Source organism: Hemicordylus capensis, chromosome 5 (assembly GCF_027244095.1).
Source record: "Hemicordylus capensis ecotype Gifberg chromosome 5, rHemCap1.1.pri, whole genome shotgun sequence".
Classification (NCBI taxonomy): domain Eukaryota; kingdom Metazoa; phylum Chordata; class Lepidosauria; order Squamata; family Cordylidae; genus Hemicordylus; species Hemicordylus capensis.
Window position 1 is genome coordinate 204,761,536 of NC_069661.1, and position 13,289 is coordinate 204,774,824.

General features: G+C 43.9%; 1 long non-coding RNA gene across 1 annotated transcript; it reads left to right on the plus strand.

Moving 5' to 3' along the window:
* Positions 1 to 650: 650 nt before the first annotated feature.
* On the plus strand, positions 651 to 5,065 carry LOC128327254 (uncharacterized). Its single transcript, XR_008308551.1, has 2 exons — positions 651 to 1,067; positions 4,857 to 5,065. It is a non-coding gene; the product is annotated as an uncharacterized LOC128327254 (long non-coding RNA).
* Positions 5,066 to 13,289: the final 8,224 nt, after the last annotated feature.

The window sequence follows — 13,289 nt, forward strand, 5'->3', positions numbered from 1 at the left end:
GGTATTTAGAGGCATCTTGGTTCTGAGCCTGGAGGTGGCATATAGCCACCAGACTAGCAGTCAGGGTGTTGGCTGTCACCACATCTAATGAAGCATCTCTCTATCATGTTTGATCTGTGGTTATTTCACAAATGCAACTCATCACTCATGATGTGGCAGACATTGAGTATTACATGTATTACAGTATTACAAATGCATTACAGATCTGGGTCAGTAGGGAAGGGACAAAAATTACAGGGTAAGAACACACAGCTGTCTCACAGATGTAAGAGACATATAAGCTTCCCAAGTGAGTTGGTGGGTCAGATGTATGTTCAAGCATAACAGTTAAACTTTAAAACAGGTTAAATGGAAAGCCATCTCTCCCCCAACAGGAGATGAGGTGACACATCCTTTTTACCTAAAAAGGGAAGGAGGAACTTGTACCTGCTTAACAAACTGAAGTGATGTAGTTGCTCTAAAATATTCTTTATGAGAACTTAAGCATTCCCCTTATGGTTCTTTCTTAACTAATGCTGTAACTGACACTTTTGTATACTGATCCTAAACAAAAATTCTCAATGGAACTAAGTTCCAAGCAATGTGCTTATGATCTTTTGCTGTAGGCAGTTGGTTTTCACTTAGTAGTGTGAGTGTTGGCAAGAGCCGTGCAGTTGTAGCTGAGCTGCCAGAAGGGAAACAGGACTTAAGGAATGCTGATTGGTGTGGGCCAATTCCTGCAGATTGTCTGTTGTGTAAGATTGTTATGTGGCCAAACCTGGGGGAATGAGCTGTACTAGAGGTTGTGAGTATTGTGTGGAATGGAGAACAAGATCTGTTCAGTTCTATCAGTCAACACTCTCTTCCAGAAGATGACCTATTTAACATTTCCAGGAATAGCTATGCCAAGCTTGTCAATTGCTTTCTTGGAAATACACTCAAGAAAAATGGCTTCAGGCCAACAGCGACATACAGAAATCCTGGACTGGATCACGGCCTATACTTAGATAGGGAGATGGATGCCTTCACAGCTGCTGTTTCAGGATTCCGGTCTGTGAGCTTTATAAGGAGTAATGCCTTTATTGGGAGTAAGTATGTTTTAAATCTTTTTGTAAAAAAGAACAGAAAATTCGGAACTACTGATGATGAATGTAGAAAAAAAATGTCGTAGTTACATGTACACTTGTTTAATGCACATTGCTTGGTTTGTTTATTGTAAGGATTTATTGGCATGGGCTTAAGAATAGGGTGATTGGTTTGTTATTTCCAAGCTCTAGAGGGGCATTGATCCTTCATGCCACCCTAAATGTAGTCAGGGAAAGAGTCTATTTAAGGATTTTCTGAAATATGGGGAAACATTGCAGCTTAGTAATCAAAAGTAATATCTATCTATGAAGAAGCAAAGAAATAAAGAGACAAGGGGTCTACTCTATCCAGGACAAAGATGAGCTTGAAAATATATTGGGGACCAACACTGAACCATATTCTGCATTTCAGTACCTGTCTGACCTGTAGAACTGCATTCAGACATACAAACAAGGTCACACAGATAACTCTTCACGTTACAAAATGCCACAATAATTATGGCACAGTAACGTATGACCAGCAAGGAGTTGCTCCCCCTTCTTATCCCATTCTTCATGAGTATTGAAAAGGCAAGGGGGGAGAACAAAGTTCCCCCACACTTCCTCCTGCACTTCCTCCATGTCCCACCCCCTCTCTTTCAGGGAGAGCAGGACTCAGGAGTAGGGTGGTGGCAACAGTGTGAGGGAACTCCCACCACCTGCTTGCTAATGGGAAAGTCAGAGAGACGGGCAGGAGGCTGGCAGAGATGGCTAGCTCATCATCTCCACCATTCTGTCTTCTAAAGCAGCTGCCTCACTGGGTCTCATTAGCAAGCAAGCCGTGTTAAGAAAACGATTGAGAAAGGTTGTATCTACAAAATGATTCCTGCCGCCCTGTTGGGCCCTGGAGCCTGCCTGGACAAGGTTGAACTAATGGCTTTAAAAACCAAACAACCCCTGTTTTAATGTCACTCGATGAAATTAAAGGCAAACCAAGAAGGAGTGCTTGTCCCAGCCCAGGGTGCAGTCCATACAGCCCCTTAAGGCTCCTGAGATATGGGCTCTACAGAAAATCTGTTCCAGAGAAGTCATCATAATTGAAAAGCCATATACATAACTTTCAATCAACATGATGCTTACCATATTATATTATTTCACAGTAATCATGCCAAAGTGGAGAAAGGTGCTTAGAGAAATGGAAAGCAGAGGGTTTGAGAAGTTCTTGGGAAGGGTGGACTAAAGGGTAGGTTTCTATTTTCTAGAGGCTTAGCAATGAGAGTTTGGGAACCGCTTTCAAAATGCTTTTACATCTTCAGACAATACAGAAATTGAATGTGTGGTTATTTCAGACAGCAGCCTCTGGGTACAAAAGTCTGTTTCCTATTACAGATTAGCACAGTTCATGTAGTTTGACGTTTTGAAAAAAAAAATCCCAAAAGCATTGTGAAGAGGGGGACAAAAAATGCTGGGTACATGAAAATCTTGGTTTGATCCATCTTTGCCAGATGCAGTTATAACAATCAGACCATGCATTCTTAGAAATGAAACTCCAACATTATATTTGTTTTTGGCTATCCATGGTCTTTTCAAAGAAAAGTTGCAGGACTCCCATTTTCATAAATCATGTGTTTTGCAGTGAGGTTATTTGAATAAAAGGGATTCTGTTAATATCCAATCCTTGCCAGATGTTAACAGCCAAAGGCAGATAGAGGTGAATAAACAACACTCCAGCCTGGAAGGAGAAATTGCTTCCATTTGTGCACTTCTCTTCCCCTCTCCTTATGATCAAGAGAAGGGGGGGAAAGGAAAACTCTTACTTTTGCTTTGAAATAATCTACAGTCCAGTGCACTCAGTGTTTTGTACAAGCTGTTTTGGTTTACTTCATAGTTTGATCCTAATTTTTGTGTGCTTTAAATTAAACCACAGCCCCCAGTTCATATGTAATACAGAATAGTAGTTTGGTGAAAAAATGAAAGTAAATGTTTCCCCTCTCCATCTCCCATGCTGTAAAGAGAAGGAGAGTAGATAGGAGAACACCTGAATCTGTAGCTCACAGGTTTCACAGAGTGGGAACCCATCGTTTCCTGTTATGCCTGAACCAGGCCTCTGTTTCTGTGGACTGCATGGTATATGACCAGCTGTCACCACATGAGAGCATGCGTGATGAGACAGGGTTACTCCATGCTTTCCTAGGATCTACCCTCAGTCGAGAGATTGCTCTGATCCCAGTTTTAGGAGCATGCCTCTCCTTCGTGGTAGGCTGCCACCAGATAGAACTGTCTGTCTTCAAGAACAGATATAAGCATGCATTCAGAAAGCTTAACATCCACATAAAGAAAAACCATTATATGAGGTTCAGCAACACATTTTTCTTCATAAGCGATACCTGAAAGAAAAGTCACAGAGTTAAGACAGATTTCTAGCACACCAAAGGTGTTTTGGTGAAACAGAGGTCTCCATGTTGGGTTTAAGGCTTTCTCCTGGAATGTCTCTGAGGGAAGCAAAGTCTGTGACATACAGGTGAAACTCGGAAAATTAGAATATCGTGCAAAAGTCCATTAATTTCAGTAATGCAAATTAAAAGGTGAAACTGATATATGAGACAGACGCATTACATGCAAAGCGAAATAAGTCAAGCCTTAATTTGTTATAATTGTGATGATCATGGCGTACAGCTCATGAAAACCCTAAATCCACAATCTCAGAAAATTAGAATATTACATGGAACCAAGAAGACAAGGATTGAAGAATAGAACAATATCGGACCTCTGAAAAGTATAAGCATGCATATGTATTCAGTACTTGGTTTGGGCCCCTTTTGCAGCAATTACTGCCTCAATGCGGCGTGGCATGGATGCTATCAGCCTGTGGCACTGATGAGGTATTATGGAAGACCAGGATGCTTCATTACCGGCCTTCAGCAATTCTGCATTGTTTGGTCTCATGTCTCTCATCCTTCTCTTGGCAATGCCCCATAGATTCTCTATGGGGTCAGGTCAGGCGAGTTTGCTGGCCAATCAAGCACAGTACACTGTATATTTTTCAGAGGTCCGATATTGTTCTATTCTTCAATCCTTGTCTTCTTGGTTCCGTGTAATATTCTAATTTTCTGAGATGGTGGATTTGGGGTTTTCATGAGCTGTACGCCATGATCATCACAATTATAACAAATTAAGGCTTGACTTATCTCGCTTTGCATGTAATGCGTCTGTCTCATATATCAGTTTCACCTTTTAATTTGCATTACTGAAATTAATGGACTTTTGCACGATATTCTAATTTTCCGAGTTTCTCCTGTACTGCCTTCTAGCATTCTCAGATTCCAACATCAGTTCACGTTTCAGAGAGATACTGACTGAATGGGGAGGTCCATCAAGTTGAGCTCCTCCTGAGTCAAAATACAAGACTCTCTCTAGTGCAAAGGAAACACTGGGGGCCATCTTTGGTTGCTTCCTGACTAGAAGTGAAAACATTTGATCCTCACTGGATCTTTCTGCAGCAGAGACTTTTCTTTTCATAGGAGCAGTAAAAGTTTTTGTTTCAGTCCATTGCATCACAGCAATCTCCTTACTGTCTCTGGCAATGCTTAAATCTATAGTACACAGAGTTCTTTGTCTGGAGCATGTACAAATAAATCACAAGCTGTTAGGGTGCTAACTTTTCCTCCAGGGCTAGCACATGGCTTGTTTGGAAACTCAGCGTGGGCCTTGCATTCTTCCCTGTTCTCCAGACTAGGGAGAGATGCACACTGCAAGGTAACTGCTAACTAAGCAAAGAAGCACCTTTTAAAAGTGATTATTCTCTTTATTTAGCAGGGGGAGAGCAACTGGCCGTATCCATCCACAACACAGCATCCCTCCAGTGGCTGTTGCTGGTATCTATCTTATATTTCTTTTTAAGATTGTGAGCCCTTTAGGGACAGGGAGCCACTTTATCTATTTATTTTTTATTTCTCTGTGTAAACTGCTTTGGGAACTTTTGTTGAAAAGTGGTATATAAATATTCATTGTAATAGTGGTAACACAGGGCCCCGTGGCTGGAGCTTTACTTGTTTCAAGAAACTGCTGAAATAAACTTGCATCCAATAATTCTGGTTCTGGGTCCACTAGCCCTCAAAAGGATCTTAGATCCATCCTCTCTCTCTTTCTTGCATTCGGCTAACAACAGTTTTGCTGAAGGCATTTGCAAAATTTTGCTCCTGAAACTCCTCCTTCCGTGGTTCCACAGTCTACAAGGATCTGGGAGGCCTTTGGGCTTTAACAGCAGCATTTTCCTCATTCCTTGCCTAATCCAAGGCATCAGTATCAAGTTCAAAAGATCCTGAGACAGCTGTGCATTCTGGGAGAGTCTTGTCTTCTGGATAATTCCAGTCGCCTCTTTCCTTAGGGTCTGGAGTTGCACTACCATTTTTGAGCTGCTCTGGGGCTTTCTGGCAGGGGCGTAACTATAATAGGGCAAGGGGAGACAGTTGTCTGGGGGCCCACTGCCTTGGGGGGGCCCCCAGAGGCAAGTCACATGACTGACTCCCCCAGCCGCACACCTGCCCGGGCTTCCTTCAGTTGTATTCATCCTCCGAATTTGATGAGAGTGTTAAGACCTGGAGCTACCAGAACGGCATGTCTTTCTCTAGTACCATTAAATGACTTGCATCATCCAGAATTTACAAAACCTTAAAAAAAAATTTAGGATGATGTTCTATTGTGACATATATATCCTTTTTGTTACCACTATCAGAGCCTTGTCTGCAGGCTCCCATTCCCTCACATGATCAGGCTGAATGCCTGAAAAGAATTTTGATGTCCTGGAGGTGCAACACGGTGTGTGACAGAGGTTTTTCTGTAGCAGCACCCAAGCTTTAGAATTCCCTCCCTAGGAATAACCATCTGTTGCCCACTCTGCAGATTGTCTAAAGCTTGTTTAAAAACTGTTTTATTTCGACAAGCATTTGGTTTAGATTAATTTTTCTTTCCTGAACTGTGCTGGTTATTATATACCTCTCGCTCCATTTTTAGTCTTGCTGGAATGCTGCTGATTTTATAACATTTTGCTTTAATTTATATGTATTATGATGCTTTTAAATTTTTGTTGTGGGCTGCTTTGGGATCCTTTTATGGTCAAACAGCAGCCTAAAAGTATCATAGCATATATAAGTTGCAGAATATTTTTAAAAATCAAATACATGGTTCCGAAGTCCGAAGTCTTTTTCTGATTTAGATATTTGCTCCGCTGTTCTTGAATTCCACACATATTCTGAAAACCACCTCTTTTATTGCTAGACTGACTCCAGACAGTGGCTTTTGAGATACTGCAAAAACTGTATGATTAATTGTTCTGGAAGCCAATGCAGGTTTAAAAAAATTATCTCATTATGACTCACAAAGAAAGAAAATTCAGCTGTGGAAAATGAATAATCACTAAAGTGCTATCCAATTACAATTTATTCCAGAAATCATGAATTTTCCTGAACAAGTTATGTTATGGTTAAGGTAGATGAGAAAACTAAGGGCTGTTTTTTGTTTTGTTTACAAAGACAGTCTCATTAATCTTTGGTACCAAAAAAAATAATGTAATTTTCTGATGTACTTAGAAGAGGAAAGAGATTCACAGGCTGAAAGAAAACAGCTACAATTGTCATATTATGGGAGTATCCATTGGACTGTGATTAAGCGAAGTTGGGCAGAATAATATCAGATCTTAGTTGTGAACTAATTAAAAGCAAAAAGAGAGAGAGAGAGAAGAAGATAATTGCTTTGCACAAGATGAATGTTGCTCTGTGGATCCACCCATGTAGAAAGTTACATGTATTCCATATGATGAAAACGTGTTTATTTTGCCATGTGGACATGTATAGTGAAAACTCACGGCAAAACTGATATATATTTTCATCATATACAACAGGGTGCTCAGAAAGCATGCAGTTTCCACATGTAAGCTATAAGTGTGAATCTGAGGCCTATAGCATGAGCCTCAACTGACACCCACTCTGCACAAAAGAACTTAAGCTAGTCTCTGTGATAGGAACAGTGGCTAACATCTAAATAAAAGTGCTATTCAAATTAACAGGATAAGTCAGGCATGGTTAACCTGTTCTTTTAACTTTAAATGAACTTCCTTGAGGAAATTTAGTCAGGATGTCAACCACCATCTTTTATGCCACATGACTGCATAAATTTACTTAGGCAATTAAGCTGGGATGATGCAGTATTATCACCCTACTGGCAGCTGCCTAAAGACTGGTTATCATGTTACTTTTCAGGTCTGCATGGGGAATATATATTTTAACATGCCGTGATGAGACAGGGCTTCATTGAAGCCTACCCTCAGTAAAGAGATTGCTCTGATCCCAATTTTAGGAGCATGCCGCTCCTTCAAGAGGCTGCCACCAATTGAAGACTGATCTAAAGCCACTGACCAGGCTGAGACGCAGCTTCAGCAACCTAGAACTCTCTGGCTTGGGACTTACAGGCACTGTTCAGCCGGAGTCCACACAACCCAGCTCTAGACAAACAGTATATTCATTTTAAAAACAATTCATCAGTAGCACATGACCTTACAAGGCACATGGGGAAGAGTTTTGCAAATAACCCTCCAGAACCTTTTAAACCAGTTGGAAGCCACTTCTAAGTATATGAAATTTATTAAGAAAAGGACTGCATACAGAATAAGGAATTGGGGGAAGTAAAGGAAACTGGGAGTAAAGAAAGGCACACAGGAATTCCAAACAGACAAACAAACATTAATTAACTAGCACTGCATTTTACCTTAGTCTAGCAGAAGGCAGGTTCTTGGCTGAGAGAGCATTAATCTCTACAGTTTCTCCCTTTCAGCTGGTGACATGATGCCTGGTCGCTAGCAACTCATTGACTGTACTGGTGACAAATTGGTGAGTGACTGGGCCCAGGGGCCTAGTAACTATAATAGGGGAGACAGTTGTCTGGGGGCACACAGCCTTGGGGGCCCCCCCCAGAGGCAAGTCACATGACTGACTCCCCCAGCCGCACACCTGCCCGGGCTTCCTTCAGTTGTATTCATCCTCCAAAATTGATGTGGGTGTTAAGACCTGGAGCTACCAGAACAGCATGTCTTTCTCTAGTACCATTAAATGACTTGCATCATCCACAATTTTAAAAACCTTTAAAAACATAATTTAAGATGATGTTCTATTGTGGCACATAGGTTTCTTTCTTTCTTTCTTTCTTTCTTTCTTTCTTTCTTTCTTTCTTTCTTTCTTTCTTTCCACACATTTTACTATGCTTTTTGTTACCATTATTCAGCCTCATTTAAGATTTCTTTACTTCACGGGCTGAGTTTCAGTGAGGGGGTGCATTTTAAAATCTTGTCTCTGGGCCCACTCCAACCTTGCTACGCCCCTTACTGGGCCCCTATTTTATTGTGACTGAAGAGCGGGAAGGTTTTCCTACTCTTTTAGAGATAGACAGTTCTGGGATCCAATGGAAAGAACCCATCTCTGCTGTAATGCTGGCCTGAGATTTTCCCTCCAAACTGGAGGCTTCTCCGTCTTAAAGGGTCTGAACGTACAGTACATGTCTTAAGGCAGGTCTGGTTTGAGCTGGTCTTCTGTTGTGGAAAAGGGTTTAGGACTATAGCTTGATGGATCTGTCCCTTCAATGACAAAATAAAGGATTGCCATTATGTCACATTTCTCCCCTCTTAGCTTCAGATTGGGGCGCTGTTCTTTTCAGAACATGACAACTGAGTTGAAAAGGAAGTTCAAAGTCTTGCTATCATGGTACACTACCGCAAAGAATATACAGGTGAAACTCATACATCACAATTATAACAAATTAAGGCTTGACTTATCTCGCTTTGCATGTAATGCGTCTATCTCATATATCAGTTTCACCTTTTAATTTGCATTACTGAAATTAATGAACTTTTGCACGATATTCTAATTTTTCGAGTTTCACCTGTACAACAACAAGCTACAATTCAGCAATCACTAGAATACAAAACATACACAGGGTGTGGAGCTGCAAATCATTTCAAAACAATGATCCCTAAATTTGCTATATAAACAAGCAAAGAAACATATAACTAAGCAAAGAAAGTAATTCCAATATAGCACTGAAAATGTAGACGAATCAAGAAATGCAACAACAAATATTCAAATATACAAAGTTCTAAAATCTTCTTAGCTGAGCAAGAGAGAGCTCAGCATGAAAAGGAAATGGCACATGGTTAGAAAAACTCCATCTGGAAATCAAGATTGCTTGCCTGAAACAGCCCAAACTGCACCAGTGGAGCAGCTGCCTACAAAGGATCCAGCAAGCAGACCTATGAGTGTGTGAGAGAAGGTGCACCATGATAAGGGAATGGTGCAGCTGAAGTTAAAAAAACTGTCTGCCAGTTGAGAGTCAACAAGGAAAGTATGTGCCTGCAAAGGCCCAGACTACACCAGTGGAATAGCCACCAGCAAGGAGTCTAGCAGCAACCAGATCCAGATCCACCTACAGCCCAGATCCACCTACAGCTGTTCCAGAGACCCAGATAAGTAACTCTTCACTTGCCTGTGGTTATTTTGCCTGTAAGCACGAGTACTAGTGGGGCAGGCAGCCAAAACCCCTTACTACCAGGAAATGGAGGAGTGCAGGAAAATGACTCTTATTAGGACTATGCAAGGGATCCCTTGCAAGCAGGGGCATAGCTATAACTGAGTGAAGGGGTTCAAAGAACCCAGGCCCCCCAGCTCCTGAGGGCCCTCCAGCTTCACCCCTCCCTATTTTCTCCATTATCTCCCTCACTCGGAGGGGCTGCCAGAGAGAGGGGTGAACACAGGCCCCTTCTCCCCTAGCTATGCCCCTGCTTGCAAGGGATCCCCTGATCAAAGAGACTGACTGCTTCAAGACCCAAGAGATGTTTTACATGTAAAGGGTTGAGACACTTTAAGAGCAATTATCCCTAGAAAAGGAATCTTCCTAAGTTGGAGTTCCAAGCTGGTGAACCAAGTATTGCAGTCATTGAGAAACCTCCCCACAAAGAAACTGTCTCTGACATGTTGGCACACCCCACTAATGTGCAGGGAGAAGAAAAGTGTTTGGGGACTTCTGCTACTAATGTAGAGGTGCCAGAGGGCCAGGGCTCTCTGGGAAATGTGAAGTCAGAAAACCACAAGCAGTGGGAGAGGAGATGGACCAGCACCAGTTTGCCCCCTGTGCAGGTGTGGCTGAGCCAGTTCAAAAGGAAGGTGTGTCCCTGAAGGAACAACAGGTGCCCAAAGTTAACCCAGAGACCAATCCAATAGTTGGGCAAGATCTTACTGCCCAGATCTTGCCAGATTGGAACTCAGTGCACCCTGCCCAGAAAATGCACAGAAGCAGATTGTTGTGGCCCTGTGGAAAAAGCAAGTCCTGGGCATGAGTATTAGTACCATTGCCTTGTCTTGTGAGGAAGATGAAGAGAGTCATCAGAGACTCATCCATGATCCAGAGTGGTGTCCTGAATCTGAGGTGTGCCAGAAAGCAGGGGCGTAGCAAGGTTGGAGTGGGCCCAGAGACAAGATTTTAAAATGGGCCCCAGACAAGGGTTGAACCTGAGAATAGCAGAGGTGTGGCTAGAGGGGCACATTGGCACAAGGGCATGGCTAGTTGGAAACTCCCATCTGCCCTCCATATGTTCAAGCTAAACATGCCTACAGTAAAGCTTCTCCTAACACCCCTGGGCTCATGGGTGGTGTTGGAGATGAACTTCCAGTGCATCGACCTTTTGCACCAACTGTCCTAATGACCACTAGGGGCATTGGGAGTAGAGACAGTAAGTCAGGGTCTCCCTATCTGTCCCTATTCTATGACCCCTGAACTGACTCTGCAGCACTTCCTGTGCTGAGTCACAATCCTTTCTTTCCTCCTAGAGAGCAGATGGAAACATCTCTCTCTCTCCTTACCTATCCACTATGCAGTCCTTTAGATTAGAGATAGGTCTTTCCTATCTAAGTGTATTTAACCAATAAATGTTTAGTGTTTAGTCATACAAGGATCTCTATGTGTTTTTCTCTAAACAGCTGCAATATCCAAACCATCCTCTGCTACCTACTCTGTAACTGGAGTGTGTGTTCATTCCTTAGTGCTCTGCTGTTTTACCTATTGTGGGTAAAAATCAACAACCTCTAACAGGTGGAGCCACCATCGAACAGACAGCTTCAAAGAACCTGGGCCATCGCCCCACAGGGGCCACGCCAGGCGGCCCCGACACACCACCTGTGTCTGGTGTCAGACGCGGGAGGAGTGATGTAGCTAAAAAACGGGGCTGCACAACCCCATTTTTGAGCTAAAAATTGGCCAGTGCTGCCTTTGTCTCCCTGCCTTTAAAAGGCAGGGAGAGTCACTCTGGCTGCACTGCAAATGCGGTGCCGGCCAGGGCCAGACTGGGAGCACTGAGAGGGCGGTGGAATGTACTGTATGTGGGGAGGGCGCCGGGTTTTGAGCAGAATGGGTGCTTAAGGGTGAGAGTATTCACTTCTGCCAAGTGCGGCGGGGCACAGGGGTGCCCTGTGGATGGGGCGCTCTGGGAATATGCCCTGTTGCCCTGTGGGCCAGTCCAAGCTAGGAATGTGCACGGACTGGTTCGGAGGCCATTCTACTGGCCTCCGGACTGGTCCGGACATGGGCGGTTCGGGGTTCGGAAGGGTAGGGTGGGGGGTTCCATTAAGGGCAGGGGGGGCTTTACTTACCCCTCCCACGCTTTCCACGTTTGGCGCTGTAATTATTGTAAAAATCCCAGCAGCAGGATCCCTCGCCGCCCGCTTCAATCGACGACGATGGCTCCTCCGTGGTACTTCCCTGCCGCCCCTTTAAAGCCTCCTTGAATACCCTGCTGCTGCCGCCCCCTTGAATCCCCCTGCCGCCCCCTTAAATCTCACCCCGGACCCAACCGCTCGCTCTCTAGAAACGGGCGGGCAGCAGGGGGATGTCCTCCTGCCCCCTTCCCTGCTGTCTGCAAAAGTCTTTAGGAAGCCTTCTGCGCGTGCGCGCACAGAAGGCTTCCTAAAGACTTTTGCAGCCCGGCAGGGAAGGGGGAGGGAGGACATCCCCCTGCTGCCCGTTTCCCTGCCGGTCTGCAAAAGTCTTCAGGCTTCCTTTAACTCCCAAATGGGAGCAGCCCCATTGGGAAGCTAAACCACGCCCCAGCATCTGATATCAGTTGTGGGGGCGTGGCTAGACGCTCCCTGTGTCTGATGGCAGATGCAGGGGTCAAGGCTAGGGGGCTGTGGCAGTGACAGAACCCAGGCTGCCGCTGGCTTCCCTCTGCCCCTGCCTGGGCCTTTATTTTAATGCCTCATAATGTTTGGACTGGGAGCCAGAGCCATCTCTAACACAAAGTTTATTTTTAAACATCATAAAGCTAAAAAACAGTTCTGAAACTCTTCCTGTTTAATTAGTAAACACAGGCAACTGTCAGGGACAGGTGTCAAGGGCCCAGAGCTCCAGCAGGGCCCACTGCCAACTCCTGAAGAGGAAGAGAAGCAGTAGTCACTGCTGTTTGCCGTCCCTTAATGGGCTCCAAGAACTGGGCCTCCTCTGCTTGGGCCTGCCCACTCCCTCATAAACCAGGAGAGCAAGAGGGAGCAACTATTGTTGCTCTTTCAGCCAACTACTGATCCTTTGCTTTTGCTCCAAATATGATGCGGGGGGGGGGGGGAGAGAAGGAACTGCTGGTAGAAAGGCCCACTGAAATGTATTTTACTGAGGGGCCTATCAAATCTGGAGCCAGCCCTGCATGAAGGAAAGATGTTGCTAGTGGTGACAATAACTCTGACCCTGACCTTTGACTTTTTCTGCTATTGTGTATGGTGTTGCAGAGTTTTCATTGTCTCCTATTATGAGTCTCTCACTACTGCCATAAATGGTGGCGAGCCATTAGTACTTTAGTGCTTCTTTTCTTTATAATAGTTGCTCCGTGTGATCTTCATAACCCTTCCCCATAATTTAGTCATGCGTGAAATGAGTTTCCTTTGAGGCCCTATAAATGCACTTCTGCAGCCATTTTGTTGAAAAGCATATAGCACTTCACAACCATACTGAAAATCTACGAAGTATTTGTACAGTTAGACAACATGAGGTGTACAGGGTCCACGAAACAGAAGCTAAACAGAAACTGTTGTTGCTTTGTTGCCAACTTGCTGATTCTTTTTGTTTAGTTGGTATCAAGACAGCCCAGAGTGTTGCCTCTAGACTCCACACTGATTGGTGAAAGTCATTTCCTTACTGCTTCTTCTAGAAGCCGATCCT